Raw genomic sequence first — 26,097 nt, 5'->3', positions numbered from 1 at the left:
CATTTTATTAACGATATTTCTACATCAATAATCACAAATAATAGATACATTTTTAATTTTTTAAATTAAAATGTTGTAAAAGTAATATGAAAATTAAAATTTCGAAGCAAAATCTGTTTAGGTGGATTTTGCTTCGAAATTTATTACTGGAACGTTTACAAAAATCAGCTTTTGACATAAAATGCTTGCAAATTTGAAACAGAATTGGAATGTTTCTTGACAATCATGCCTAATACATTTTTGACTTGTATCTTTTAAAAAGAATTATTTCCGAATTTATAGCTATTTACAATTTACGACTTACTTCAAGAACAAATTCCGTATTAGAATTTTACCTATAATAACTAAATAGATGTATGTTGTTAACTTATATAAGGTACCTTACATCGAAACGAGTAATTTGTTTTTTAATATGACATTGCCTTTCTTTATCATTCTATTTGTCTAACAATTATTGTTGGGCAATTATACGCGTGTAAATAAAAATAACTTTACAATAACTTATTTATGGGTAAATTTTTTTACCAATTAATTTAACTGGATGGTTATATGTAATGGTAATAATAGCCGCATAAAATTCACTCACTGTTTAGGTATACCAGATATCAAAAGCTATTAAATCCAAATGTTATTGTTTATTTTTTTTTATGTCTCGAGCGTAAGCTAAGGAACTATTGTAATCAAGTTCATCGGGCGACTGGCTACTTTTATGGCTTCTCAACGTTTCATGACTCCTATAATACGAAAACATAGGTCTCTCGTTTCCAGTTGATAAAACGCTGACCAACATTTGTAATCATCCTCCCCATCATATAACGTCATCTCCAACTTTTACAGCAATAAATGTTATATGATTTTTAAAAATAACATACTTTTTCATTTGTTGTTTATTGAGTTTTTACCCTAAGCACCCAGATTGAATTAAATTACCATAACCCTAATTTCTTGAGATTTTGGAACCAGGATATACGACATAAAGAAAGTTAAAAGAATTTGAAGTAATGTAATGATACTCGTTTTACATCAACATACATTTATCAATTAATTGAGCATCGTCCAAAATACTGTTCATAAATTATAAGTGCAGGAAGTTTATGCAAAAACAGGCAAATACATTTTTTGCGTATGATAATATGTATTGCTTTATTATTAAGTATCTACTCATTTATAAGAATTATTAAAATTAGTAAAAAAAAGTATTCACGTCTCTGTCTAGTTTAATACCTTACCTTATTAAAGTAATAAGTTTAATCAATTATGTAGTTAGCAAACAATGACGTTTAATTTATACTTAGTAGGGTTCACGGCATGTTTAATTCGGAGTTATAATTTGAGAATATAATTTACCCGTTTATTTATTTTTGTAGTTTAGTAGTACTTCAGCAAATTTAGAAAACTGTATGTTATTTAAAAATACGTGACAAATCACGAGGCCAAGCAATCTAGAGATCTGACTGCTGGTTTGCGCGGGAAATACTGCATACTTTTTAGATAAAAGGAGTCTATGATAAGCGCACGTAGGAGATGATAGACAGAGAGCTAATATTTAGAGCTAATGTATTGGAAAGAAATAGGACAAGTTTACGTGCGCACACCACAGCCTCCCTTTCTTCTCTAAACAGTTTGGGATCATACCATAGTATCATAAATAATAATTGACAAAGAGTTCGCAAAGGAATCCAACGGAAATATTTATACAATTGTTTACAACTACCAGTACAAATAATTCTTTCATTTTCAACTGAAAAGCGTATAACTATATTAAGTACTAGATATTATGGAGTTAGGGGTAATCAAATAGATTTGGGTTGCAGTCAACATAATTGTCACTGATACATAAGACATGGTAACGAATGATTTATTTCCAAATCCAAATATACTGCATTTACAGTTTTAAACAGTATCACTGCTAATTTTCTCTGGTTGCCCGACAATAGCTACTTGTAGTCAATATCCACGTAATCTAATAAAATACTGGAATCCAATTGTTTGAGACAACAACCTATTTTTACCCGAGTGGTCTTTATCAGTTTGAATATTTTATATAAAAAAATTACATATTAAGCTGCAATTTTAGTAGGACTGCAGCGAGTCAACGAACCGCCTTTACTCCGCCAATGCAAAGAAAATATCATTTTATTATCCTTTGTAAAAATAATTCCTTTCTGTAAAACACATTTAAATTTGGTACTCCGTATTTCGTTCACAATTCACCATTTAACAATGGAAATTAACAATGCAATATTTGGATTCTACAGTTTTTAGGAAAAATGAATGACTGCAATGAGTTTTATCAAATGTAGATTTTATATAAAAATAAAGAAAAATAAGTCTCTTTATTTTAAAAATATTTAGAAAAAATCGAATCAAAACATCAATAACTTAACATTCATTGTTCGTTATACTTAGTTAACTACTTCACCACGAGATTTCTAATATCGTTTCAATTTTTCATTTATTTCACATTATGAGTCCTTGCCGTATTTCTTGTTCTGCGCGTGAAGTTGATTAAGAAATCTTAATCTTAATTATCTCTGAAAAATGTATCTATTATTATCTGTAATTATTGATGTGGAAATATCATTTCCACAAATACGAATATAAGTATGCAGCATTATGAATTTTGTTGACTAAAATTTTAGAGAAAATAAGTTCAATCATTTCCGAGAAATCATTAAATAAAAATGTTACTGTTAAGTAAAAAATTAAATTATTTGTTTAACGAGCAACAAATCTATTTGAAATTTAAATTTGTAAAATTTCGAATCTAATAATTTGAAACTCAATCTTTCTTAAAAAAAAAATCGAAAATATTTGTAACATCTATAACAACAGAAAAAGAGTTGCACAAATTACAGTTGTTTTTTTTAAATTTCAGATTCATCAAAATTGTGAAGTCTCTTTTTTATTGATTTCACATTATTCTTATTGTTCTGCGCGTGAAGTTGAATACGATTTCTTTCCCAACCCCAAACCTAACGCTGAAAAGCAAAACAGCAAGGAAGTACGTAAAAACGGATAACGGTACTGTATCGATTTCTGCTTGGACATGCGGCAAATCAGCACTGAATCTAAACTATGTTTCGCTTCGCCCAAGTGCGACATGCGGCAAATCTGCACCAAGCAGTAGAGGCGAAAATCCCTCGGACGCGATTTGGATATGCAGTTCTAAGGTGACGAAATGTCTTTTGGTAATTTTAAAAAGTTCTCGAAACATGGTTAAAGAATTGAAAAGTTGATATTGTTGAAAAGTGACAAGAAATCTTTATAAAAATTCGGAAAAACTGTTGATGGACCAATTTTTTTAAAATTTTGGTTTAAATGTTTCGAAAATTGTCATTTTTCATGTTGAAAAATTGGTATTTTTAAAAACTTGTCCTAAAGTCCTCAGAAAATTCTGGGATATCGGTTTCGACGTGTTTATTCCAAAACCAAAACGGATTGATGACGCTTGAAAAAAAATTTCGAAAAATTTGGTTTCAATAAAATTTTTTAATATTTCAAATTTAACCTCTTCGTTTTAACGATTTTTGGGAAATTGTTGATTTTTCGTAGAAGTGAATCCGAAAATAATTTCTACAAGTCAAGATCTACAAGAAAATGTTTTTAGGTAATTTTCAAAAAGTTTTCGAAAAATGATAAAAAAATGGAAAAGTCCATGTTTTTGAAAAGTGACAAGAAATCTTCAAAAAATTCGGGAAAACGTGTTGACGGACCAAGATTTTTGAAAAATTCGTTTCGAAAATAAAATATTTTAATAGTCTTGAACATTGTCATTTTTCATTTTATGGATTCTAGAAAAATTGTTGAAAATTAATACAGAAATAATCTTATTTTTGAGAAGTCGCCTAAAAATCCAAAAAAATAAAGTTAATTCTTAAACATACCTCACTGATGGGCTGCACCAATATTTTTGAAAAATTTGCTTTCAGTATTTCGAAATTTGTAATTTTTCATTTTATCGATTTTGGAAAAGTTGGAGGAATTTTCTGGGATATCGGTTTCGACGTGTTTATTTCAAAAACATAACGGATTGATGACACTCGGAAAAGATTTTCGAAAAATTTGGTTTCAATGAAATTTTTTGTATTTCAAAAATTTAACCTATTCATTTTAACGATTTTGGGCAAATTGTTCAAATTTTCATAGAAGTGAATCCGAATATAATTTCTACAAGTCAAGATCTGCAAGAAAATGTTTTTAGGTAATTCTCAAAACGATTTCGAAAAATGGTAAACAAATTGAAAAGTTGATATTTTCGACAACTGACAAGAAATCTTCAAAAAATTCGGGAAAACGTGTTGATGGGCCAAGATTTTTGAAAAATTCGTTTTGAAAATAAAATTCTTTAAAGATCTTGAAAATTATTATTTTCCATTTTATGGATTCTAGAAAAATTGTTAAAAATTAATGCAGAAATAATCTCATTTTTGAAGTCACCTAAAAATCCAAAAATGATTCTCGGATATAATTCTCGAAGAGTTAATTCTTAAAACATACCTGCACCAATAATTTTGAAAAATTTGCTTTGAGTATTTCGAAATTTGTAATTTTTCATTTTATCGATTTTGGAAAAGTTGGAGGAATTTTCGAAAAAGTATTCCCGAAAATAACTTCTGCAAGTCAAAATCTACAAACAAATGTCGATAATTTCGTAGGGTATCCAAAACCGGTAAAAAAATTTATGTTGACATTTTAAAACTTGCCCAAAAATCCTCAGAAAATTCTGGGACATCGGTTTCGACGCGTTTATTCCAAAAACATAACGGATTGATGACGCTTTGAAAAGATTTTCGAAAAATTTGGTTTCAATTAAATTTTTGGTATTTCAAAAATTTTACATTTTCATTTTAACGATTTTGGGCAAATTGTTGAGATTTTCATAGAAGTGAATCCGAATATAATTTTTACAAGTCAAGATCTACAAGAAAATGTTTCTAGATAATTTTCAAAACGATTTCGAAAAATGGCAAAAAAATTGAAAATTTGATATTTTTGAAAACTGACAAGAAATCTGCAAAAAATTGGGAAAACGTGTTGATGGACCAAGATTTTTAAAAAATTCGTTTTGAAAATAATTTTTTTTAAATATCTTGAAAACTGTTATTTTTTATTTTATGTATTCTAGAAAAATTGTTGAAAATTAATGCAAAAAAATCTCATTTTTGAAAAGTCGCCTAAAAATCCAAAAAAATTTCTCGGATATAGATCTCGAAGAGTTAATTCGTAAAACATAACTCACTAATATTCAAACCAATTTTTTGAAAAATTTGGTTTGAATATTTCGAATGTTGTCATTTCTCATTTCATCGATTTTGGAAAAATTTAAGGAATTTTCGAAAAAATATAGCCGTAAATAACTTCTACAAGTCAAAATCTACAAACAAATGTCGTTGGTAACTTCGTAGGGTACCCAAAAACGTTAAAAAAAAATCATATTGAAAAAATGCCCAAAAATCCTCAAAAAATTTTGGGATATCGGTTTCGACGTGTTTATTCCAAAAACATAACGAATTGATGACCCTGAAAAAAGATTTTTGAAAAATTTGGTTTGTAATGAATTTTTTTTAATATTTCAAAAATTGAACCTTTTCAATTTTTTTGACGACTTTGGGTAAATTGTTGGAATTTTCGTAGAAGTGAAGCCGAAAATAACTTTTACAAATCGAAATCTACAAGAACATATCTTTAAACATTTTTGAAAGGGTTCTCGAAAAACGCTCAAAAAGTTCGTGTTGAAAATTTTGGGATATTGATTTCGATGAGTCGATTTCAAAAATATAACGCTCTGATGACCCCGGACAAAAGATTTTCGAAAAAAACAGTTGAAAATGAGGTTTTGAAACATTTTAAAAATTGGCGCTTCTTATTTTGATGATTCTAGCAAATTTTCTTCTACAAGTAGAAATCTATAGGTAAATCTCTTGGGTAATTTCCGAAAACTGTTCAAAAAACAATCAAAAAATGAATACTGAAAAAAATCTCATTTTTGAAAAGTCGCATAAAAATCCAAAAAAATTTCTCGAAGAGCTAATTCACAAAACATGACTCACTGATGGGCCCGGATCAATATTTTTGAAAAATTTGGTTTAAGCATCTCGAAAATTGTAATTTTTCATTTTACCGATTCTGGACAAATTGCACGAATTTTCGAAGAAATAAAGCCATTTTTTAAAACTTGCTCAAAAATCTTCAGAAAATTCGGGGATGTCGATTTGAACGATCTTATTCCAAAAACATAACGGATTTAGCCCAGAAAAAGATTTTGGAAAATTTTGGTTTAAAATGAAATTTTTTGCATTTTAAAAATCGTCACTAAATTTTGGAAAAATTGTTGGAATTTTCCTAGAAATGAGGCCAAAAATAAATTTTGCGAGTCCGAATCTACAATAACATATCTTTAGGAATTTTTGGTAGGACACTGCAAAAACGGTCAAAAAATTCGTGTTGTCAAAAATTCTCAAAAAAATCTGGGATATTTATTTCGATATCTTGAATCCGAAAATATAACGCCTGTTGACTCCGGACCAACATTTTCCAACAATTCGTTTTGAAAATGGGATTTTTAAATATTTCAAAAATTGTCGTTTTTTATTTTGACGATTCTGGAAAGATTGTTGAAATTTAAAAAATAAAGCCGAAAATAGCGTCTCCAGGTCGAAATCTACAAAAAAATCTCTGGGTAATTTTCGCTCGAAATAAAGTTAAAAAATTCATACAGGACGATGCTGGAAAATTGAGATTTTTTGAAAAGTTACCTAAAAATTGCTAAAAAATTCTAGGAAGTACATTCGACGCTTATATCGAAAAACATAACATATTGATGGTCCCGAACCAAGATTTTCGAAAAATTCGATTCCAAAACCATTTCTTTTAATATCTCGAAAATTGCCATTTTTCATTTTATCGATTCTAGAAAATTAGCTTCAACAAATCGAATCTACAAGAAAATGTCTGGGTAATTTTCGAAGGGTGCTCGAAAATTAATCAAAAAATTCATGCAGATTTTGAAAACTTGCTTAAAAATTGTCAAAAAATCTGGTAAATACATTTTGACGATTTATCGAAAAACATAATATATCGATAGTCCCGGACCAAAATGTTCGAAAAATTCGATTAGAAAGTTCCATTTTTTCAAATAATTATCTCCATAACTGTCATTTTTGATTTTATCGATTCTGGAAAAATTGCTGGACTTTTAAGAACTGAAAATGAAAATAACAACAAGACGAATTCTACAAGAAAATGTCTAGCTAATTTTTGAAAGGTGCTCAAAAACCAGCCAAAAGATCTTCCAAAAATTGATTTTTTTGAAAAATTATTATCGGAAATACATTTATACGAGCTGACTCGAAAAACAGTGTGCTGTTGGTCCCAGGTCAAAATTTTCGAAAAATTCGTTTTGAAAATAATATTTTTATAATTTTGAAAAATTGGGATTTTTCATTTTATGAATTCTAGAAATACTGTTGAATTTTTCGTAGAAATGAGGTCGAAACACGATCAGAAAAGTCGCCCAAAAATTCAAAAAATTTCAAAGAGTTAATTCTCAAAATATTGGGTCCGCACCAATATTTTTGAAAAATTTGTTCAAAATATCTCGAAAATTGTTATTATTCATTTTATGGATTCTGGACAATTTGGAGGAGTTTTGAAGAAATAAAGCCGAAAATTTTTAAGAACTTGCCCAAAAATCCTTCTTGGATAACGACTTCGACAAGAGAACAACGGACTGATGAGTCCAGAAAAAGATTTTCGAAAAATTTTGTTTGAAATGAATTTCAAAATGATTTTTGAAAAGTGGACTAAAAATTGTCAAAAAAATCTGGGAAATACATTCGACGATTTATCGAAAAACATAACTTTTGATAGTTCCGGTCCAAGATTTTCGAAAAATTCGAAATTTTATTACTATTTCAAAAATTGTCAATTTTGATTTTATTGTTCGAACTTTCGAAAAAAATGAAGTCGGAAATAACTTTAGCAAATCGGAGTCTACAGGAATATGTCTTTAGATAATTTTCGAAGGATGTCGAAAAAGGGTAAAAAAATTCATGTTGAAAATTTCAGATTTTTGAAAAGCTGGCTAAAAAAACTGAAAAATTTTCTTCAAAGTAAAATCGATAATACCTTTTATAAGTTGAAATCTACAAGAAAATCTCTTTAGATTTTGTTGTCCAAAATTGTTAAAAAATTCTAGGAAGTATATTTGGACTGTTGTATCAAAAAACACAACATGTTGATACTCCCGGACCAAGAGTTTCAAAAAATTAGATCCAAAAATGATTTTTTTAAATATCTCAAAAATTGTCATTTTTCATTTTATCTGTTTTGGAAAAACGGAATTTTCGTAGTAAATGAAACAGAAAATAGCTTCAACAAGTCGAATCTACAAGAAAATATCTTTCAATAATTTTCGAAAGGTGTTCGAAAAACAGTCAAAAAATTCATGATTTTTGAAAAGTGGACTAAAAATTGTCAAAAAAATCTGGGAAATACATTCGACGATTTATCGAAAAACATAACTTTTGATAGTTCTGGCCCAAGATTTTCGAAAAATTCGAAATTTTATTACTATTTCAAAAATTGTCAATTTTGATTTTATTGTTCGAATTTTCGAAAAAAATGAAGACGAAAATAACTTCTGCAAGTCGAAATCTACAAACAAAATGTCTTTAGGTATTTGCAAAAGGTACTAGAAAAAAAAAAATGTGTTGAAAAATTGACATTTTCGAAAACTCACCCAAAAATCCTCAAAAAATTCTGGGATATTAATGTCGGCGGATTGATTTCAAAAAATGAAGCATTAATGACGCCGGACCAAGATTTTTGAAAAATTCGGTTTTTTATCTATTCTAGAAAAATCGTTGGAATTTTCGTAGAAATTCTAAAATAACTTCTAATTTAAAAAGTATGACACGTTGTAAAAAAATAAAACTAACATCTGAGCATCGGACTAACGATAATTACATATTTCCATGTTTTATAGTAATAATACTAGTACTGATTAACGTAAAATTACAGATGATAAATGTAAATTGAACAAATAGTTTGCTAATCAATAGATTTTAATGCTTATACAATTTTCTCGATTACTGCTTTCTTGACATTGTTAATGTTTGTGTTTCTTTAAGTACAATTAGGAATAATAAGAAGCCAATCAGTTTATTAATTTTTGATCAACCATATGCCTAATTTCTAAAATTAAAAAGCTAGCATGAATCGAGTACAAAAAATTTCACATGAAAAAAAAACAGTTATTTGTATGCAAACATTCATTACACCGAAGACGCTTCTTCAGGATTTCGCTTTCACCACACACTGAATAATTTTGCCAGTTTCCTGATTACTATTAGCTGTTGCTCTACCCCAGCTCGCAGTCCTTCAATCGACTCACCATTTTCATTACCCAATCCAATTTTCTTAAAAACCTCAAATTCCGCGTTTTTGTTACAACTTCCAAAGAAACTCAGGTTTTTCCAGCCAGACGAACTTGGACTAACACATAACTGAACAAGGAACAGAGAAATATATTTTCTAACATTATTATTTTCCCTAGAGCTACTAGATTTTCCGCTGTACGGGATACCTACGTGAATTACTTAAGAGTGAAAAATTCAGGAAATTGCCCTTTTAATCTGGAATTCCTGCGGTGAGCAGGGATCGTTCGGCGCACGGAAGGATATTAAAGGATCAACTTTATTACTTGTCTCATGTCTGAAACTCACACTCGACGTCTAAAATAATTTATAGCTGAAATTCGTCCTGCCGCGGGCCTTGTAAAGGACACCTCGCAGGCCTCTTGACAATTGCGTAATTACGGTTCGTACGTGTCTGTTGTCACTACCTAATTAAATTATTGGAAAAGAGTGGGTGCCGGAATTTGAAAAAGACCGAAATTCAATTTCGCAAATCTACCTTTATTACATCCGAATAAAATTTACTGAGGGTTTTATTTATTTGTCGTTTTAGCGTCTAAATTATTATTTAAAAAATGTTAATGGTTAAGGAAAGATAAAACATAAAAGGGGTTTCGTGTTGACTTATGGAATGTGTGGACATAATTACCTTGGTAATTAAGCGTCCACAATTTTATCATTGTATTTTAAAATAAAAGCGCTAGTATGTAGTAGTTATCAGGAAAAGCTAATCGAATTCACGTGCAGATAATGGTTGTACACTCTTCGAATGGAATTACTAAGCAAATTTTTAAAGCGACGTCATCAAAATTTGGGCGGGAATAAAGAGTTTACTATGTTTACGATAATCGTAATGTCTTCTATGATCTGTTACTAACTGTTTCGTTCTTTATTTGCAGTTGCATACGTGGTGGTTTTACGCCCCTAGTGAGGTAAGTAAGTAACATATAAAACAAATTAAATGAGAAAACAAAATCCTTGAAACCCATTTATTGCACAAACATAAAACAAATCAAGGTACTGAATTTCAGGTACAAACACTTGAAGAGTACTCATTCAGTTGCTGTATTATTTGACTTTTGCTTGATGCATTCCTTAACAATTCTGTTTATTTCCTCACCAGATGCGGCTATTTCAATAAATCTCCTTAAGCTTTCTCGATTCGGACATCCATCTGTATTTATCAACTGTTGTTTCTCGAACACACAGAAAATAAAATTTTTTAAGTCGTTGATATTTCCCACTCTTGAAATATCAATTCCGGGACCGTTAATTTTTTGTGACGTCCCCGCTTGAATACACTCTTTCAGGGCGTCTTCGATGTATAGTTTTTGGTCGACATTTAGTGCCTTAAATGAAATTAAAATTGTCGGAAAAGTGTGAATTTCAAATCACTTACCAGGGAATGAGCTATGAGTATGGCGAGCATTAAGCAGCGAAGAAAATACATTTTCAGTTATTGGTTCGGAATGACGGAAAATAGCCAGGCTATATTGTATTTATATTCAGAGTTATCAGTAAACACGTGACTTTGGATAATACAACAGCAGTTAATGTAACTACACACTGAAAACATTTTTTAAAGAAAACTTGTGTCGTACTGAAAACTCGCTACAAGTCTGGAGTTGTTAATTATCGAGATATTATCTACAATTTCGAATTTTTTTTGGATTTTTATTTAAAAGAGACCTACAACAGTTTCGTCGATTTTAATTTTGCTCAACGTTTGCTAGATCAGAATATATTCTACTGTTAACTATTAAAATAACGGTACTTTTTTTTCTATTTTTGCCACCTAGCTCAGGTCAGGTCAGATCGTGTCAAGTTAGGTCCAGTCAGGTCAGGTAAGGTCAGGTCAAGTCAGGTCAGGTCAAAATTTTGGTAAAACATTGTTTAACGCCTCTCAAATTTTACCTTTTTTTTACTTAATATACGCAGTCCTCTTTTCACAACAAGAAACCTAAAACATGTTGAAAATGGTCAATTTTTCTAGAGAGATATGGATTTTGCAAATAAGCTCCTCCCCTCGGTCTGACAACGAATGAAAAATTCATTACAATTGAGATCCGGGCGGGTATAGGAGGGGCTTAATCTTCAGCTGTCTTTTTTCCCCACTGCACATAGTTTTCTTTGAACAATATTATGACTTAAGAACATGTTCCACAAGGCAATTTCTCTTAGAGAAATAAGAATTTTGCAAATAAGATTCGTCCCCCGGCTCACGACGAATAAAATAAATCGTTACAACTGAAATAGGGCGGGTGGGTGGGGCTTAACATCTTTACAGTGTTAATCTAATTCTACCGTTTTTTTTTCTAAATATACGCAGTCTTCTTTTCACAACAAGAAACCTAAAACATGTTGAAAATGGTCAATTTTGTAGAGAGATATGGATTTTGCAAAAAGCTCCTCCTCTAGGTCTGACAACGAATGAAAAATTCATTGCAATTGAGATCCGGGCGGGAATAGGAGGGGCTTAATCTCTGGCTTTCTTTTTTCATCACTGCACATAGTTTTCTTTGAACAACATGATTACTTAAGAATACAAGGCAATTTCTCCTAGAGAAATAAGAATTTTGTAAATAAGATTCGACCCCCGGCTCACGACGAATAAAATAAATCGTTACAATTGAAATAGGGCGGGTGGGCGGGGCTCAATATTTTTACAATGTTAATTTCTGTAGGAAAATATGGATTTTGTAACTACGCTCCGCCCCTAGGTCTGACAACGAATGAAAAATTCGTCAATATTGAGGTTTTGACGAATATAGGCGGGATTTACCCTTTTGCTTTGTTTTTTACATAATACATATAGTTTTCTTAGAACAACACTATTATTTAAGAACTTGTTTAAGATAATTTCTCGTAGAAAAATATGGATTTTGCAAATAAAATTCTTCCTTTGGCTAACGACGACTAAATAACATTATCACAATTGAGACAGGGTGGGTGGGCGGGGCTCAAATTCTACCTTTTTTTTCTAAATATACGCAGTCTTCTTTACACAACAAGAAACCTAAAACATGTTGAAAATGGTCAATTTTTGAAGAGAGATATGGATTTTGCTCCTCCCCTCGGTCTGACAACGAATGAAAAATTTATCACAATTGAGATGCGGGCGGGTATAGGAGGGGCTTAATCTTTGGCTTTCATTTTTACTTAATGCACATTGTTTGCTTTGAACATCATGATTATTTAAGAACATGCTTCACAAGAAAAACAAGTATTTTGTAAATAAAATCCGTTCCACGGCTCACGATGAATAAAAAAAATCATCACAAATGAGACAGGGTGGGTGGGCGGGGCGCATACTTAATCTTTTTTTTTTAATATACGCAGTCTTCTTTACACAACAAGAAAACATTTTAGATGGTAATTTTTTGTAGAATAATATGGATTTTGACAACAAGATACTTAAAACATGTTTAAAATGGTCAATTTTTGAGGGAAATGGATTTTGAAATTACGCTCCGCCCCTGGGTCTGACAACGAATGAAAAATGTATCACAATTGAGACCGGCGGGTATAGGCGGGGCTTAATGTTAAGGATTTCTTTTTTACCTAACACTCATAATTTTAGTTTCGGAGACTTCCACGGTCGTAGTCAATACGTTTTCCGGGTTGGGCCCGTGTTAACTGAGTTTTTGGGCTCAGCGTTTTACACACTTTCGTACGTGGGATCTTCAGGAGCAGGGTTAAGACATTAGGAATAAGGGCTATTGCTGTTTTATAAAAGACTGTAGAAAAAGATAAACCCCGCCCGCCCACCCGTTCTCTAATTTTATTCTTCTGAAATAAGAAATAAATAATCTTCCCATTCCCACTCTACAAAAGAACACATAATAATTAACCCCGCCCACTCATTCTGCCTCTATTTCGGTGATTCATTTTATCTAGTCTGAATCAAAAGTGGATCTTATACTGAACAGAAATAAGATCGTTAAAATAAGAACAAGATAGGTGGGCGGGGCTAGTCCTTCCTAAGATAAGACTGATTGTTGCAAATGACATACCTTCTAAGAAAACAGAGGGTGGATGGGCGGGGTAGTACTTGCTGAGATAAGACGAATTTAGGCAAATGACATACCCTCTAAGAAAACAGAAGGCGGGTGGGAGGGGCTAATATTTGTTGAGATAAAACTAATTTTGGTGAATGACTACACAATATTAAGAGTAGTCACTGGAATGAAATGGGCGCGGGTGGGAGGGGCTACTGCTTTCTTGTAAAACACTGTAGAAAAAGTTTAACCCCGCCCACCCACCCGTTCTCTAGTTTTATTGTGCTGAAATAAGAAATAAATATTATAGCATATAGTATACTGAAAAAATTACGATTAGCGCTTTTTTTTTATTTTTAAAAGCCTATGTTTTATTAGTTCCCATTCTCACTCTACAAACGAACACTTAATAATTAACCCCGCCCACCCACCCTGTCCCTATTTCAGTGATTCATTTTATCTAGTGTGAATGAAAAGTGGATCTTATACTGAACAGAAATAAGATCGTTAAAATAAGAACAAGATAGGTGGGCGGGGCTAGTCCTTGCTAAGATAAGACTGATTGTTGCAAATGACATACTTTCTAAGAAAACAGAGGGTGGGTGGGCGGGCTAGTACTTGCTGAGATAAGACGAATTTAGGCAAATGACATACCCTCTAAGAAAACAGAAGGCGGGTGGGAGGGGTTAGTATTTGTTGAGATAAAACTAATTTTGGTGAATGACTGAACAATATTAAGAGTAGTCACCGGAACGAAGAGGGGGCGGGTGGGCGGGGCTATTGCTTTCTTGTAAAAGACTGTAGGCAAAAGATAACTTAGCCCCGCCCACCCACCCGTTCTCTAATTTTATTCTTCTGAAATAAGAAATAAATCTTAAGGTTGAGCCAAAAAACTCAATTAACCCGGAAAACGATCATATATTCATCTTTTTCTTTGAACAAGACGATTACTTAAGGACCTGTTTAACAAGGTAATTTCTCTTAGAAAAATAAGGGCTTTGCAAACGGCGAATAAAAAAAATCATCACAACTGAGACAGGGCGGGTAGGTGGGGTTCATAGTTTACCTTTTTTTTCTTAATGTACGTAGTCTTTTTTTCACAACGAGAAACTTAAATCATGTTTGAAATAATAATTTTTGTAGGGAAATATTGATTTTGCAATAACGCTCCGCCTATCGGTCTGACAATATATAAAAAAATCACCACAATTGAGATCGGGGCGAGTGCGGGAGGGGCTTAATCTTTAAAAATTTATATGGGACAACTCACTAGAAACATATGCATACGATGCTTCTTTACTTGTGTTTTAAGTATCCCCACATATATTAATTTTAGCTCATAAGAATCATCAATTACACATTACCAAAAAAAAAAAATTCTCAAAGTTAAATAACCAATTTTTAGAACTGCGAGAGCACATTAAAGCGAGATAGTTTGACGTGTTGGAAAAGCTGAAGTTTTCCATTTCCATTCTATTATAGGGACATAAATCCAAAACGGTTTAAAAGTCCGCCTTACGATTTACTGGATATTATTTTAAACAATTTAACAGCTGTTGTTAATTGGTGCTCAGTTAATCGACTTTACTTAAATCTTGATAAATGCTCCATCGTAACTTACTCAAGAAAACATGATGATATACTCTTTTCTTACAATATAGATGGTACTTTAATTAAGCGATATGAGTCTATTAAAGATCTTGGTATCCTCTTTGATTGTAAGCTTAGTTTTGTCGATCATATAAATGATATGGTTTCCAAATGCTTTCGGACGTATGGATTTATTTACAGAAATTGTCGTGACTTTAAGCGTGTCGACACGTTACAGGCTCTATTTTTCGCACTAGTCAGATCGAGAATTGAATATGGTGCCTTAATTTGGTTTCCAATTTATCAAAACCATATTGATCATATAGAATCGGTTCAACGCTTGTTCTTAAAATTTATGTCTTTTCTTTTGGATGGGGTCTATCCTTGTCGAGGATATGACCACACGTTATTATTATTAAGATTTAATTTTTTATCATTACATAAAAGACGAATTATTATCGCCATTAAATTTTTGGTTTTTTTAGTTAGAAATCAAGTAGACTGCCCTGAATTGTTTCATTTTTTAAATTTTCTTGTACCAAGAATTAGTGCACGCCATAATCATGTATTTTATTGTACTGCTGACAGAACTAACGTTTTAAGAAGATCTCCAGTTAGTATTATGTGTAGTTATTTCAATCAAATTTCACACTTATGCGATATAAATTTCGACTCTATTAACAAAATTGTTAGTTGTGTTAAGCAATCATTATATGGGTAGAATTTTCTTTTCTTTTTAGTTTTACTTTCTTGTTATTGTTAATTTTTAATTTTAATTTTTAGTTTTTCCTGTAATTGGGTGTAACCCCGTTGGAAAAAAATAAAATAAAATAAAAATAAAATAAAATATTGTATATTCTGATTCCGCACTTTCTATTTATATGTTAAAATAAAAATAAACACATCTACAAATAAAAATACTAAATGAGTAATAAGAGGAACGAAATAACGACAACAATATGAAAAAACCAGAATCGCTTTAATTAAATCGGTTCGCAACTCGATCTTTTTTGCAATTTACACCTACTCAAACCTAAACAAGACGTTGCGATATTCCCAGTGGCGGCTCGTGACTATTTTGGTTGGGTCGGCCAGCAGTGAGTAACCCAAAGTTTTAAGACATAGAATACAAGAACCAGGGACCTCAAGTTAGTCATTATCTATAATTTGCTACCTGTATGGTGTTAATTCATATGGTCCTAACAACTTGGTAAAACAAAATAAAAAATATTCTTCAAATAGGTATAAAGTAAAGCATATACTTATACAATATAAGCCATCTATAATAATAAAATAACGACAATAAACTCAAATAAAAATGAAAATAACATTCAAGTTATAAAGTAACACATTCTAACAAAAAATATAACATGAAACGTCAACAACTATTTATTAGTAAAAAACAAAATCGAAAAAGTAAATTAGAAATTTTTATAAACCAATTCAATGCGTCTTTGTTTTGTATTGGCAAAGTGGTCAATTACTTGATTATAGAACTTTTGATCTTCCGTTAAGTTTGTAAGCACTTCTTTTTCTATTGCTAAAACGAATAATTTGGATAATCGATTTTGACTAATGGAGTTTCTAGTAAAATTTGTAATTCGCTTTAAAGCTGAAAAACTGCGTTCAACATATGCTGATGTGGATGGTAGGTATATGATTAAAATTAAAGACAGAAATAATTTCGGAGGCTTCTACATTTTCGTAAGTAGCATCATCAGGAGCAGGGTTGAGAAATTAGGAAGATGGCAAAAGAGCACGGTAACTCAATATGTCAATCATACCAGACGACCAGAGGCAAAACTCTTTTTCTGAAGTTTTTTTGAATTTATTGTCAACATCATATTAAAAAATTAAACAATATCAACAAAATAGTTTGTTTTTTGACTTGCTCCCCGTCAGCCATTTATAATTTTCATACCATGCTGTATTAATTATTAATTATTAATATGCTATTGCACCGGAGCTGACGTTATTATTGCTCCGTGCTTCGATTAAATGTTGCATGCGCGGCTCCGAACGGGTCATTTCTTTTATATCCCAGGAATTGATCATCGTATGTTAAAAGTCGAAAGTCATTATTTAATAGATGTGTAACAGCATCAAAATTTAAATCAGTTACTAATTCTCTTACTAATTGTTGTCATTGTTACTGAAATTAGAAACAAACCTAAACCAATTTCATCCACGTGAAGACTGCAGAAATTCACAATATACAGACAGCGGCCGGCCGGTGCTGGTAGTGGGGAACCGCATGGAAAAGTGCACGGCAGAAGTGGAGTGATGAAACGGAATATTGTACGGTTTCGTCGCTATTGCATTCTAACTTATACAAACAGAAGGTGATAGCGCTATAACAACTTGATGTACTGCCAAAAGGCCGGCCGATTTTAGCAGACATTTGACCAATCACTGCTGCAGGCGCGTTAATCAGAGGGTATCAGACACGTATCAGTCTTTATAGCTATTTCTCTTTAATTCCGCTAAACAGAGAGCGATAGCAGATATGACATTATTCGACGTTTATTCTTGTAGTCGGCCGGCCTCAGCTGCTGCTCCTCGCAGTAAAAATATTCAAACTTCCCGGCACGATTTGTACTTCCGAACGAAAGTGAATAAATTAGATAACGCTTTTTGTAATTAAAAAAATAATAACAACAGTAAAATCAGGTGATTTCAAAATAGCTTTAAATTATATTCTTGCGTTTAAAATAAAAATGAATATCGCAAATTGACAAGTTCGGTGACAGACTCGGCCTGGCCTAACTGGCCCCCCCTGACGAGCCGCCACTGTGTTTATGTTTCCTTTATTAATATTAAAACTCGTAAACCATAAACAGCTTCCACGTGTGATGTAAATATTACACACACTAAAAACACCAAAACCAAATTTTGTGCAAATACCGCCGTATTTGGTAAACCGCGATTATTGACCCACAACGTGTACCTGCTGACCTTCTAAGACGTTCTTGAATCATCAGAATTATGTATTGTTTTCATTCATTAAAACCACACATGAAAGCCCATGTAGCGACCGTAAATTATGCACTTTTTTATTATTATGTGTTTTGTTCCGCACCAGCAGCGGTTACGAAATGCATCATTATTTTTATATCATGTCAATATTTTATATTAATAACGACGACAAGATGAGAAAATGTGGGACGACAAAAAAACGGTTGAGGTTGTGAAAGGATCTGTGAATCGCCAATCCAGACTATGTATTAAAATTTATAACCGCGAAAAATTGATACGTTTGAATGTCTCACTAAACTTCTCTTCATTTTCCATCCATCCCCAAATCTCGTTTTTTCAACCTTATTTTTTTCAATTTCCCGACTTCCAAATTTTTCAATTTTTTGATTTGCAGTTCTTCCATTTTGAAATTTCTGGGCATTAAAATTTTTCTATTTTTCAGTTTCTCAGTTTAAATTTTTCCATTTTTCAATTTTTCGTTTCCTCAATTTTTCAAGTTCTTGTTTTTGGTTTTTCATTTTCCCGATTTTTTAATTTCGGTTTCTCCATGTTATATCACAATTTTTCGTTTTCTCATTTCCTTTATTTTTATCAATCTTTCTCTCGATTTTATAATTTTTTGTTTAATCAGTTCCCAAATTTTCGATGTATAACTTTTCAATTCCTCGATTTCCCAATTTTTTAATTTTTCTATACTTTTTTCATCTTTGATTTTTCAATTTCTCATGATCCAATTGTTGAATTTTTCAATTTTCCAATTTTTGCATTTTTTATTATTACCTGATTTTACGATTTCCTTAATTTTCAATATTTCACTTTTTCGATTGTTTGTTTCTTCAATGTCTCAGGTTCTTGATCTCCAATTTTTGAATTTTTCGCTTTTTCAACCTTATTTTTTTCAATTTCTCGGTATTCCAATTTTTCATTTTCTCAGTTTTTAGTTGTGGTCAGAGGGAAAGGGGCCACGTCTCCACTAAGAACACAGTTTTCGTGTATGTTACTTCTCGATTGACTACCTACCCTTGTGTTTTCTCGACCTTTCATGACCCCTAGAGTACAAAGAAGTAGGTCTTCCTTTTCTGTAGGTTGGCTAAGTATCATCTTCATCTCTGGAATTTCCAATTGTAAATTTGTTTTTATTTTATAGATTAAGATTTTTAGAAAAATGATCAAAATTGTATAACAGCATTTTTGCAATTTAACTTTGAAACTGCAAAATCGAATGTTCAGGAATTTACAAACATTTTAAGTTTATCGTAGTCATAGTAAATCGTTAATCAAAATTTATCCGTCTATTCCCTCTCAAAACATTTTTTTTTCTTTGATTTTACAATTTCTTACAATTTTGTTTTTTTCCGTTTTCTTTAATTTTTCAATTTTTCCACTTTTCAATGTTTCGGCTTCATAGTTTTTCGTTTTTTCAACTTTAATTGTTTCAATTTTTCAATTTCTCGATTTCCAAATTTTTCAAAATTTTGTCTCTTTAGTTTTTCGACTTGCAATTTTTCGATATTACAATTTTTCATTTTTCGGTTTTCAGTTTCCAAATTTTTGATTTTTGATTTTTCAGTTTTTCGTTTTGTCAATTTTTCAAGTTCCTAATTTTTAATTTTGATTTTCTTTGTGTTATGCCACCATTTTTCGTTTTTCTATTTCCTTTTTTTTTCAATGTTTCTTTCGATTTTACAATTTGTAGTTTATTGAACTCTTCAAATTTTCAATCTCTGATTTTTCGATTCCAATTTTTTCCAACTTTAAAATTTTTCAATTTTGCAAGTTTTGGAATTATCAATTGTCCGATTTTCCAATTTCTATTTTCGTTTTAAATATTTCCTTTTTTTTTGATTTTGCAGTTTTTCGATTTTTAAGTTTCTCAATTTTTAATATTTCGATTTTCAGTGTGTCATTTCCAGAAGTTTCTGATTTCCAATTTTTAGATTTTTCAAAGTTTTCATTTTATACTTTTTCGTTTTTTTCATTTTTTCATTTTTGATTTTTCAATTTCATAATTTTCCTATTTTTCCTATCTTTTAATCCAAAAATTGGAAGAAATGAGACATGGAAAAATTAAAAATGAAAAAATCGGAAATAAATGGAAAACCCAAAACACTGAACAAAAGAGAAATTGGAAAATCAAAAAAGTGGAAATTCGAAAAATTGCTGATCGAGGATCTGAAGAAACGAAAAATCGGGAAGAAGGAAAAACGATTTTGATTCGAATCGTTTTCCTTCTTTCCAATTTTTCTATTAATTAATTTTTTAATTTTCATTTTCTCGATTTTTTGTCACAATTTTTTGTTTTTCCATTTCCTCTATTTTTTCCATGTTTCTTTCAATTTTACAATTTGTAGTTTATTCAGTTCTTCAAATTTTCAATCTCTGATATTTCAATTCCAATTTTTTTCAAACTTCAAAATTTTTTAGTTTTGCAATTTTTGGAATTCCCAATTGTTCAATTTTCTGAGTTCTATTTCGCTTTTCCAATATTTCCTTTTTTTCATTGTGCAGTTTTTCAATTTTTAAGTTTCCCAATGTTTAATCTGTCGATTTTTCAGTTTTTCGTTGCTTTATTTTTCAATGTCTTGATTTCCAATTTTTAGATTTTTCAAAGCTTTCATTTTATATTTTTGCGTTTTTTCATTATTGATTTTTTAATTTTACAATTTTGCAAAAAACTGAAAAATCGAGAAACTGAAAGCCGAAAAAATTAAGCAATGGAAAAATTGGAAAGAAGAAAATACGATTCGAATAAAAAAACTGGAAAACCAAAAAAAAAAGTGAAATCGAAAAATGGAAAAATTGATAAATTAAATATAGAGAAATCGAAAAATTAAAAATCAATTAATTGAAAAAATTAAAAAATCGAAAAATTGAAAAAGTGAAATTTTTTTTAAATTTTGATTATTATTAGATACATACTTATTTAAAATGAAAACGAGAAAATTTGTAAATTGAAAACAGAGGAAACGAAAAATTGAAAAATTGAGAATTTGAAAAATTGAAAACTGGAAATCGAAAAATTGAACAATTTCCAAATGAAAACTAAAAAATTAGAGACACCGACAAACCTAAAAATAATCGAGAAACTGAAAAATCCAAAGTTGAAGAAATGAAAATTTTAAAAATCAAAATGTTGAAAAATCGAAAAATTGAAAACCGATAAACTTGAAATCGAAAAATTTGAACAATACAAAATTTGAAAAATTTCACATTCAAAAAAGAAAAACTAGAAAATCAAAACACTGAAAAATCGAAAGATAATCGAGAAATTGAAAAATCTAAAAATTGAAAAATTTCACATTGAAAAAAGAAAAACTAAAAAATCAGAGACACTGAAAGACTGAAAAATAATCGAGAAACTAAAAAATCTAAAGTTGAAAAAACGAAAAGTTAAAAATTCTGAAAGTTGAAGAGTGTGCAAATTGAAAGCCGAAACATTGAACAATCCAAAAATTGAAAATTTTCACTTTGATAAAAGAAAAACTAGAAAATCAAAACACTGAAAAATCGAAAAATAATTGAGAAACTGAAAAATCTAAAGTTGAAAAAAACGAAAAATTTAAAAATCTAAAAGTTGAAAACACGGAAATTTGAGAACCGAAAAATTGGAATTCGAATAATTGAACAATCCAAAATTTGAAAACTTCCACATTGAAAAAAGAACAACTAGAAAATCAAAACACTGAAAAACCGAAAATTAATCGAGAAACTGAAAAATCCAAAGTTGAAAAACGAAAAATTAAAAAATCTGAAAGTGGAAAAGTCTAAAAATTGAAAACCAAAAAACTGGAAATGGAAAAATTGAACAATAAAAAAATTGAAGAAATTCATATAGGGGAAAAAACAAAACTAGAAAATCAGAGACTTTGAAAAACGAAGAGTGATGGAAAAACTGAAAAATCTAAAGTTGAACAAACGAACAATTTAAAAATTTAGATGTTGAAAACTCGAAACATTGAATACCGAAAAGCTGGAAACCGAAAAATTGAACAAACCAAAAATTGAAAATTTTCACATTGATAAAAGAAAAACTAGAAAATCAAAACACTGAAAAATCGAAAAATACTCTAGAAACTGAAAAATCCAAAGTTGAAAAAACGAAAAATTTAAAAATCTAAAAGTCGAAAACTCGGAAAATGGAGAACCGAAAAATTGGAATTCGAAAAATTGAACAATCCAAAATTTGAAAACATTGAAAAAAGAAAAACTAGAAAACAAAAACATTGAAAAACCGAAAAATAATCGAGAAACTGAAAAATCCAAAGTTGAAAAAACGAAAAATTTAAAAATTTAAAAGTTGAAAATTCGCAAAGTTGAAAACCGAAAAACTGTAAACCAAAAAGTTGAACAATCCAAAAATTGAAAATTTTCACATTGATAAAAAAAAAAACTAGAAAATCAAAACGCTGAAAAAACGAAAAATAATCGAGAAACTGAAAAATCTAAAGTTGAAATAACGAAAAATTAAAAAATCTGAAAGTTGAAAAGTCTAAAAATTGAAAACCGAAGAAATGGAAATGGAAAAATTGAACAATCAAAAAATTGAAGAAATTCATATGAAAAAAAAAACAAAACTAGAAAATCACGGACCTTGAAAAGCGAAAATAATGGAAAAACTGAAAAATCCAAAGTTGAAAAAACGAAACATTTAAAAATTTAAAAGTTGAAAACTCGCAAAATTGAAAACCGAAAAACTGAAAACCGAAAAATTGAACAATCCGAAAATTGAAAATTTTCACATTGATAAAAGAAAAACTAGAAAATCAAAACATTGAAAAATCGAAAAATACTCGAGAAACTAAAAATCCAAAGTTGAAAAAACGAAAAATTTAAAAATCTAAAACTTGAAAACTCGGAAAATTGAGAACGGAAAAATTGGAATTCGAAAAATTGAACAATCCAAAATTTGAAAACTTCCACATTGAAAAAAAAAAACTAGAAAACAAAAACATTGAAAAACCGAAAAATAATCGAGAAACTGAAAAATCTAAAGTTGAAATAACGAAAATTTAAAAAATCTGAAAGTTGAAAAGTCTAAAAATTGAAAACCGAAGAACTGGAAATGGAAAAATTGAACAATAAAAAAATTGAAGAAATTCATATGAAAAAAAAAATAGAAAATCAGAGACCTTGAAAAGCGAAAATAATGGAAAAACTGAAAAATCCAAAGTTGAAAAAACGAAAAATTAAAAAATTTAAAAGTTGAAAGCTCGAAAAATTGAAAACCGAAAAACTGGAAACCGAAAAATTGAACAATCCAAAAATTGAAAATTTTCACATTGATAAAAGAAAAACTAAAAAATCAAAGCACTGAATAATCGAAAAATACTCGGGAAACTGAAAAATTCAAAGTTGAAAAAACGAAAAATTTAAAAATCTAAAACTTGAAAACTCGGAAAATTAAGAACGGAAAAATTGGAATTAGAAAAATTGAACAATCCAAAATTTGAAAACTTCCATATTGAAAAAAGAAAAACTAGAAAACAAAAACATTGAAAAACTGAAAAATAATCGAGAAACTGAAAAATTTAAAGTTGAAAAAACGAAAAATTAAAAAATCTGAAAGTTGAAAAGTCTAAAAATTGAAAAATTTCACATTGAAAAAAGAAAAACTAAAAAATCAGAGACACTGAAAAACTGAAAAATAATCGAGAAACTGAAAAATCTAAAGTTGAAAAAACGAAAATTACAAATTCTAAAAGTCGAAAAATCGAAAAATTAAGACCAGAACTCCTTTTTCTTTTTTCGCAACCCTTGGACATTCCAAAATAGTACCTTCACCCCTTTTTCACCTAATTTTGTACCAGGTTTCCTTTTTCGGATTTCCCTATCTGCATCCTTTTCCTTTGCCTTGTTTCCTTCCATTTTTCCTCCTTTTCTTCCTTTTCTTTTGGCTCTTTACTAAAAATTTTATACCTTCTTGAGTCTGCCCTCTTCTTCATTCCAATCTACAGTTAAGTTTTTATTCTAACCATTTTTCCTTTATTTCTCTCTTTAATAGTTTACGATTTAGTGCCGCATAATTATTTCCAACTTTTTCAAGACTTCCTCATAAATGTAAAACATCGAACTTCAGCTGTTCGGGCAAGAAAAAATAAATAAACTAATGCATGAACTTGCACACTTCGAGCACTACATCAAAGAATTTATTGTATGTACCTAATTCCGGAAAATAATAAATTTTCCCCCGAGAGCCTCGCCGTAATTCCGCACGTTCTCCCAGTTAATCAAATTATGAAGGAAAAAGTGCACGATGTGAGAAAAGTGGTTGCGCAAAGTTCTGGAGGCGGTAAAGGTTGAAATACGGATCTGGGTAAATATTTGGTGGGAAGGGTTAATTGCTTCTTGGCCTCTAGGGTAACTAACGGTGGTTGTTGAGTTAAACATGTTAATTAAGCGAACTAAAAGCAGGCAAAAGAATTTATTTTAAAGCGAATATTCTTGAACCTGGTAACTTTATTTTAAGAACGACCTTAAAAATAATTCAGTTAGGGTTATGTGTAGAGAGCGGATTTATAAGCACAAAAAATTAAGAATAAGCGCTTAAATAAGCACAACATTTTCAATAAAAAAGTTTTATTTTAAGCAAAAAAGCATTAAAAACATAATCATATTACAAATCAAAGAACACTTCTTATAACTTTGGATAAAATATTATTACAATAATCCTAGACTTTATATTTTACACACGTATTTCAGTTTTCTTTAAAACAATTTATGATTGTAATATGTTCCAAGTTGTCCACTGTAAAATTTTTTCGCCGATCATTTATGATGTGTTTAAAATTGGAGAATGTGCGTTCAACATCCACACTCGTTGTTGGCGCAAATTTGAATTTTGCAACTAATGTTGAATCTAACTCCAAATTTTCCACCTTCTGGCCTTGTAAAACGCGAGCAACGTTGGAAAGAACACCGAAACTTATATTTTTATTTAACACTTCGTCAAGTTTTTGAGATACTCTAGTACCAATATCACCCCTTACTGCGTTTGCTTGTTGTTTAAATTCTTTCACTAAGTTTATGGCATCTACCAACAACATGTTGGGTTTTTCTAACTTTTCTATTACCTCACATACGAATTGATAATTGCTTCTTAGAAAAGCTAGATCTTGTCGCAAATCTTTGTTTTCCAAAATATTTATGCAATCTTTAATCGATTGAGAAGAATCTTCGCTAAACTCCGTAACTACTTCCTCAAATTCTTTGATATATTTGTCATAATAAAATGTGGCCTATAGCCATGTTCCCCACCTCGTTATTATCGGTTCTGGGGGCAATGGTATGTTTGGAAATTTTTCCTTAAAATGTTGCACTCTTAGTGGGGCTTTAACAAAAATCTTTTTACCATTTGCCACTAATTTATTAACAGTAGGAAACTGCAAACGTATTCCTTCAGCCACTTTGTTTAAACCGTGGGCAATGCAAGTAGCGTGAATTAAATTATGGTACAATATTTTTAGATTATTCCCTGCTTTCAACATATAACGAGCTGCATCCGAGATCATCAATAAAATTTTATTGGCAAAAATAGTGACGTAAGACTGTCATTTACAAATCTGGTAATAGTATTGCCATTTGTTTTATCTAACATTTTCAAACTTACTACATACCCTCGACTAGGGAAATTTTCATTTAAGATTCCAACAATTAAACTTGCCACGTATCTTCCACAACTATCGGTTGTTTCATCGACAGCGAACCATAATTAATTATCTCCAATGCGATGTTTAATTTCGTTGTAAACTTGCTAAAACACTGGGCCTACATAATTTTTTCGGAGAGTACTTTCAACCGGAATATGTTTATTGCAGTGTTTTTCAAGGAATTCTTGAAGAGGGCCTTTCTCCAATTTTTTTAAAGGTATATTGGACTGGATCATCATTTTCCATAAATCGAAATTAAACTGAAACTGTTCATCTTTTGTGGAAGTAGATGCAACAGATTCATGTATGGTCTGCTGTTTAATTTTAGAAACTTCAAACATTTTCTTCCTTTCTACATGAAGAGTCGTTCTGACATGTTGCGTCACGTTATATTTTTTATCACTTTGATTCTAAAACAACGTACATATACAGGATTAACAAAGGAAAATAGATAAAAAAAAATAGTGG

General features: G+C 30.4%; 1 protein-coding gene across 5 annotated transcripts in view; it reads left to right on the top strand.

Moving 5' to 3' along the window:
- The window catches only part of LOC135124201 (calbindin-32), a 325,924-nt gene that overhangs the window by 66,386 nt on the left and 233,441 nt on the right, over window positions 1–26,097 (top strand). For all 5 annotated transcript variants that reach the window (XM_064049102.1, XM_064049101.1, XM_064049103.1 and 2 more), the window contains exon 2: window positions 10,319–10,351. The gene's annotated coding sequence lies outside the window, so the exon portion shown is untranslated. The remainder of the gene's footprint in view (window positions 1–10,318; window positions 10,352–26,097) is intronic.

The sequence above is a fragment of the Zophobas morio genome, unplaced genomic scaffold (assembly GCF_036711695.1).
Source record: "Zophobas morio isolate AGI-343-1 ecotype UQ-CSIRO unplaced genomic scaffold, CSIRO_AGI_Zmor_V1 ptg000007l, whole genome shotgun sequence".
Classification (NCBI taxonomy): domain Eukaryota; kingdom Metazoa; phylum Arthropoda; class Insecta; order Coleoptera; family Tenebrionidae; genus Zophobas; species Zophobas morio.
The sequence above is the reverse complement of the archived record's forward strand: the minus strand, read 5'-3'. Positions and strand labels throughout refer to the sequence as shown.